Genomic DNA, 7081 nt, shown 5'->3' with positions numbered 1-7081 from the left:
CATGCTTCATAGACAAGGAGATGAGATTATTGTTAATCTATGATCCTCACAGATAGGCTGTCAGGAGCCATCATAGGACAAGCTAATAACTAGCAGGTGATCTTCCTGATATGACCACCTTAGATTAAAATCTACAACAGAACTCCGTAGGCAAGGCCCAGGAGAAAATAGTTTTAGGAAATGTTCCTGCTATTAATATGTTCTTCCTGTTATTGTTAACCATATATGACAATCACTAGGTATTAGCCCACCCTTTAGAGCAGATTTCTGCAGATGTACAAAGATGTACTGTCCTGTAGTGATGCTATATAGACAAATAGATGACTTCTCAATTCTTTATGATGATCCTATGAGAGTTCCTAAAATTATATCAGTATTTATTAAGCTCTTTTATAGTGGGGCTGCTCGTAGATCCTTTTCTGATAGTCAAAACTTCAATGAGAACTCTATCAGTCTCCCATGTGTCACCAGTTAATTGTTTCTAGATAGTAACTAGACTTTCTACTACTCAGAGCACATTCCAAGAACTTGTAAAACTATCAACCAAAGGTCATATAAAGGGAACTAATGATTTAGTATAGGTGCTAGGATAGAAGATAAAATATTGGCTGGGTTTATCATACAAAACTTGACTAATAACTTAGTTATGGTTTTAAACTCTCAGTGAACCGGTGGAGCTGTGTGAGGTGATGAATGTTTAGCCAGATAAATACTCCTAAAGGATATGCATGTAAGCATTCTCTGTTGTAAACTTCTATTCAATTTATGATTTGATTTTTTGTGTGAACTTGTGATGAACTTTTTTACGTGTGATTTTGTATTCTGAAAGATGCATAAATGCTGAGGACAAAGAGAAGAAGAGTCAGAACTGAGATGAGGAGAACTTTTTAGACAGAACACTTTTTAGACAGATCTGAAAAGCACTTTTTAGAACAGAACTGAGGATAATATTTTTTAGTCAAGACACAAGAACATTTTAGACAGAACTGAATTCAAGAAGGACTTAGAAGCATAGCATTGGGAGAAAAGACATCTAGAGTAAGAGCATTATTATGATATCAGAACAGGAGGAGAAAGCAAGATTAGAAAGACAATGCAGAGTGGAATAATTTAGAGACTATAAGGCAACTTAAAATACTGAGAGAGCAATATGCAGAATGCAAGAAGCTGCAGAGAGCAGAAGGACCAGGCAGGCTTCTCCTTACCATGGGACAGAACAGGTCCTTTCTTAATAACAAGGCAGGCTTAGTCTTGCTAAAGGAAAAGAGCTTTCTTCTCACAAACTTGGGTTTAGTTCATTTAGCATTAAAAGGTTTGAAGCCTTTTTTTTTCTCTATGCAATAAAGATTAGAGCTCATTTTTCATCCAGAATGAGTGAGTTCTTTCTGCATTAGTGCTTGGTCTTTTGCTCCAAGTGTGTGTGTGTGTGTGTGTGTGTGTGTGTGTGTGTGTGTGTGTGTGTGTGTTAGTATGTAATTGTGAGAATGTATGCAAGCGGAGCCCACCCGGTGTCAATGAAATGTATAAATGCACATGTGTGAATCTGTATATGTATTTAATGTGAGTTTATGTATATTTACTCATGTGGAAGTTTTTTCTTCTACAAGCAGTATTCTCTTCTTAGTTCAATAGAAGTTTATTGCTTCAAACTTCCCCATAGCCTGATAAGCAAGAGGCATCTGGACAAAAGGGAAAAGGCTCTAGCAATTAATCCTTTACTTAATCTCCTTCTGTTTTAGGATGAGGCGCTAAATGGCCAGAGACTGCAAAGAGAGGAACTGGAATTTTCCCTTGCCCCTGCTTAAGATCTTTCTGCTTTCTCCCTTTTTCTTAGAGAGCTTTCATAGGAAACTTTTTACAACTTAGTAATAAATACTATAATGATCTTTCAAAGTGTCCCTTTTTCTTCCTGTGACTCTAGTAGAAGGCTGAAAGTTAGAGCCCAGCAATGCCTGCTGAGATACAACAAAGGCCTCATTACTTAATCCTCTGCTATTAGGCTACAGGTGTCAATTACCTAAGCCAGCAGCTTTTTACCCTCAGAAAGAGCAAGGAAGTTTTTAGGACTTTTTAGAAGTTATCAGCATTTCAGTATAGTTAGAGAGCTAGAACACCCAGAGACCACAAGTCTTAAAAGTCACCCAGAGTCCTACTCTGTGTTCTGTTTCAATCCGCTCCAGGCTGGGAGGCTTCCAGCAGTAGGAAAGGAAAGAGCTAGGACTGGGCATGGTATTTTACTGGGAAGCAAACAATGAATGTGTGTTTCTAAAGTTATACAAACAGCCGCAGTTTGGCTTCCAAGAAATAGCAGCACCTGTGGTTGAAGGCCTCTTGGAGATGTTGTTTCCCTGCTGCTCAGTGTGAGAATTAGTGAACTGTCAGGCAGACTTGAGCTGTTTATAGTCTGCAGAACTTGCAGTTTATAGGATTTCATAGTTTTGTTTTCCTTGCCATTTTGCTAATGCGCTTTTGTGAGCAAACACTGCCTATAATTTAAATCTTCCACAGTGGCACACACACACACACACACACACACACACACACACACACACACCCCTTCAAAGCACTCCACAGTCCTCTAATCCTGTGATTAACCATGTGTAAAGCATCATGTTCACAGGAAACCAGCAGGTGGCAATTAGCGGCTTAGAAATTTGTTGAGAAACACAACTGGAGCTGCCACTTAGGGTGGGGATATGGCAAGAACCAGTAAAATGAGAAGTCCCTGTGGAGATGGACATGAACGAGGGATGCTGGGCACACAGTGGATGGTGGGGGCTGCTTGGTGTGCATTGAAGATGACTGCGGTTCTTCTTTTTCCTCCAAACACTCAAGAAACCATCTATGGTGGAAACATGAGATTGTCGCCTGTTGTTAGAGCAACTTTTACAAAATACTTGGACCTTCACCTGGACACAGGAGTCAGTGGGACCAGTGCACTAGTCCTTAAACTTCTGAATGATTTCCATACCAGCTGCAAAACAGCTGTTACCTTGAGCATCCTGAAGGTCACACTATAGCAGCCCTAGCTGGCAACCCCTTCCTTTTTGGGACCCAGTGATTCAAATGTCACCGTCTTGGCTTTGATTTCATGCTATTTCAGAGTCCATGCTGACTGGTTAATGCTCTTGCTGTCTGATTAATCCATATGTTAATTGGTAAGCATCTGCAGTGGCACCTTAGTGGTCTCTTCAGAAAGCAGGCACATGGAGATAGGCACTGCCCAAGCAGGAAGAAGTGCTTTGCATAGTTCATTTTATACTTGACATGTTCTTCATCAATAATTGAAAAATGTTTCAACACATAGTAGGTATGTATGTGTTTACAATTACATTAATGCCTGTATTTAAGTCTATATTGGTACATTTGGAATGCACACATCAAATGCTTGTATGTTTGAGACTTAACCCCTGAATCTGTATGTTAATGTGTTTGGAGGAGGGTCCTTCGGAGGTTATTAGTATTTCCTTGGCCCTTCTGTGGTCATCAGTGGTTTATAGAAAAGAAAGATTAGGGCTGGCTCACTCTGTCTCTGGTGGTTTGGATGAGATGTCCCCAGTAGTCTCAGGCATTGGAACTCTTGGTTCACAATTGGTGACTCTGTTTGGGAAGCCTAGACAGGTAAGGCCTTGTTGGAAGAAATAGGTCCCTGGAGTCAGGCTTTGAGCGTTTAAAGACTTGTGCTAATGTCTGCTTAGAGGAACATAGAGAAAGGTAAGGCAGGCTCTCTGAATTGATGGCTTCTTGTTCCCAGAAAGACTGTGTAAGGAGAATGGCGGGAAGGCACAGGGATGGGTATCTAGACAGGATCAACATGGGAGAGAGGAGGAGAAGGGGGCCTACAGAGTACCCAAGGAACTGCCTGTTTAACAGACTTCCAGTCTTAGGTCTCTCATATCCTGAATGTGTAAATTTGTTACTTTTCTTTTCTCTAAGACTTTTTCTTCTGTCTTTCCTGGTCATTCGACTCCTTGCTTATGCCCGAGAATGAACTCGGCAATCCCCTCAAGAACTATGGTTTCTGTTACAGTGCCATTGTTTTCAGTTCACTTCTCTCCTTGGTGCTTGGTGTTCAAGGTGTTAGTTCTCAGCTGTTGCAACATCCACCACGCCTGCCGCTTGCCACCTCTGCTCCAGCACCGTACACACTAACCCCCGAGCGGCAAGCCAAAACAAACCTCCTTCTTCTACCTCCTTCTTCTATTAATTGCCTTTGTCTAGATGTCACCACAGCAATAGCAAAGGAACAACTGTAGTCTCACCATGTAATTCCTCCTCCATGCTGTGAGGTAGCACAAAGCCCTTGCCAGTGTTGTGCCCCACAGCTTCCAAGTCTCCAGAACCATAAGCTAAGTAACTTGATAAACTACTAGATATTTGCTAGAGCAACTGAAGGGCCACATGTAAATTTATATACAAATCTATTTCTTCTTTTTTTGTTGTGCACAAAGTGACAGCATGGACCTAGATTCTAGCCCTGATCTGCCATTTGCTAACACTGTGGCCTCAAGAGGAGAAGTACTGATTCTCAGCCATGGCCGCATATTCCACACTTAGGATATTTTATGAATGCCCACAGCTGGAAAGACCCTCAGAGCTTCTGATCCCTGAGATCTGAGGGCAGGGCTGATAGCAGATCAGATGATTTAACTTGTCATCACCAGCTCATTTCCTAAGCTCCAGCTCCCAGTGTTTGGTTGCCCATCTCACAGGGCATAGTGAAACGACGTACACAACACTTTTCACAGGGTGGGAGCATGGCCTTCTACACATACTTTGGCTTTCTCCTAATTACAGAGGTAGCAAGTAAATTCATCCTGGTGACCAATAATTCAGGTGGCACAGAATTCAAGGGAAAGGGGTGGTAAGCAGGTACAGCTCTCGGGCTGAGGTAAACACTGAGAGGCTTCCACGTGAGTCCCTCCAGAAACGGACCCTTCCCTCCCTCCATTCACCTCTTATGTATCTAATAATGGAACAGGGTCATTTACATTGTTCTGCGATCCCCTCCTCCCCTGTTAGCCCAACGGCAGCTCTGTATGTCCGCCTGCCTTGTGGTCTGAGTAACTGTTTCATGAACAGCTGGGAGACCTCAGCACTAACCACCCTGTTACCATCTGGCAGTTAGAAAGTTTTCAAGTTTTCAGTCCCCAAGCAAGTCTGCAATGATGCTTTTGTGTGTCCACCCCTATAAACATGGGTGAGTTTTTCTTTATTCCTAAGATTTCTATCTCTAGATCAGACATCATTGCATGGAAAGGAGTAAATTCTAACTACACTGACCTTCAGGGAAAAAAAAATCTGTGCTCATTTTCACTTTGAACAATGACGAATAAACTGTTTTCCAGCTTTTTTCTCATTTTATTATGTTTTCTGGGAATGGGTTTTGTGTTAGATATGTCATGTCATTTACAGCCTGTAGCTGAATAGCAAGATTACAAATCAGGGGGTTGGGAGATGACTCAGTGGCAGAGTTCTGACTTCCAGCACCTGTGTGAAAGTTTGGCAATGCAGGCCATCTCTGTCATATTAGCTGTGGCGGGGGTGGAGAGAGACAGACACTGGGGCTCCCTGCACAGACAGTCTACCTGAAACTGAGTGCAGTTTTGGCTCAAGACCTTGTTTCACAAAACACTTGGTCACAGGACATGGAGAAATCAAGTTGATAATGATCATGAAGTATCTTTCTTACTGTCTAGCTTTCATAGTATCGAGAGTGCTACATAGGCTGCTGGGGAAGAAGACTCCTGACCAGTCTGACCCAACTGTGAGTGCTGTGAGCTACAGTAATGACTGGAGTGGAAGGACACATCCCAAGGTGCAAGACTGGCACAGATGTTCTGGGGATAACCAACTGCTTCTGAGTTGGTTGGAGGCCTGCTATGATGGTTGGTGCAGTTATATCTGGCCAAGAACTTATGGTTTCAGAGTTCACAGGCTCCAGGGATGAATCTACTATTATTTGCTAAATGAACATAGTATCAAACTGCCCTCTAAATTTACACCCCATAGATGAGTGCAGCTCTCAGACTTCATAAGAAAGCTTCCTTGCTCAGTGGTGCTAGTTAAATTGTGACTTACAGCTGGCTAAGGTGCAGAGGATAAGTGGAGTGCTCAGCCACACATGGGGCATATGCATCATACCCATCCCCCAAAGGCTCAGGGAAGAGGAGATGGAAAGATTATAAGAGGCAGAAGTCAGTGAGGATTGGAGAGAAACAGTATCTGTCTTCGGTATATGACAGGGCTGTTACATTCATAAACTCACAGAAACTGTGATAAGAGCTGCACAATCAAGCCAGTCAATGTCCCAGTATGGAGGGAGTAGGGGCTTGCACTCCTAGCTCGACATCAGACAGGTTTTGGAGGAGGGGAATCAGTTTTCTTAAGGCTGTGGCTCCTGTTAGGTATATCACTCTTCAGTGTATGGCCCTGTACTCCTGAGTATATATGGGCAGCACGAATTGACTTTGGTGAGTTATTAAAAAACTATAAACACAGAGCGAACACAATACATTGTATGCATATATGAAATTCTCAAATGATTAAGAAAAATACATCATGGAGAAAAAGAACACCAGTGCCGCCAAAGTGGAAAGCACTAGAGGAAGGCACATGATGCTGAACTCTGACCTCACATATGCACATGTGGAAACAGCACTCCCTCACGTGTGTGCACACACGCACACGCCACACATGGATGCATACACAGAAACAGACAAAGAACAGATCTGCTGTTTGCATTCACCCAATACATACATAAATGAAGGTTCTGTTCAACTGTTTTGTCCTTTTAAAAAGATGTGGAGGAGTCTATCTACAGTTGTCCTAGAGGTCTCCCTGAGGTCTAGCTCTCACACGATCTAAAGGTGTGATATGCATGCCGCTAAGGTAGAAGAGCAGGAGATCGTCCCAGCCAGTGAGAAAGCCCATGCACACCACAGCAAAGACCAGCATGGCCAGCTATTTCCAGGTGCAATAGTGGTGCTCATAACTTAGTGGCAGCCAAGGACTTAAGGCCCACTAATATAGGAGATTCATGCCTGACACTGGAAATCTAGACAAATACTTGTGGCTGGTG

This window comes from Rattus rattus, chromosome 2 (assembly GCF_011064425.1).
Source record: "Rattus rattus isolate New Zealand chromosome 2, Rrattus_CSIRO_v1, whole genome shotgun sequence".
In the NCBI taxonomy this organism is placed as follows: Eukaryota; Metazoa; Chordata; class Mammalia; order Rodentia; family Muridae; genus Rattus; species Rattus rattus.
This window is presented reverse-complemented; position numbering follows the sequence as displayed.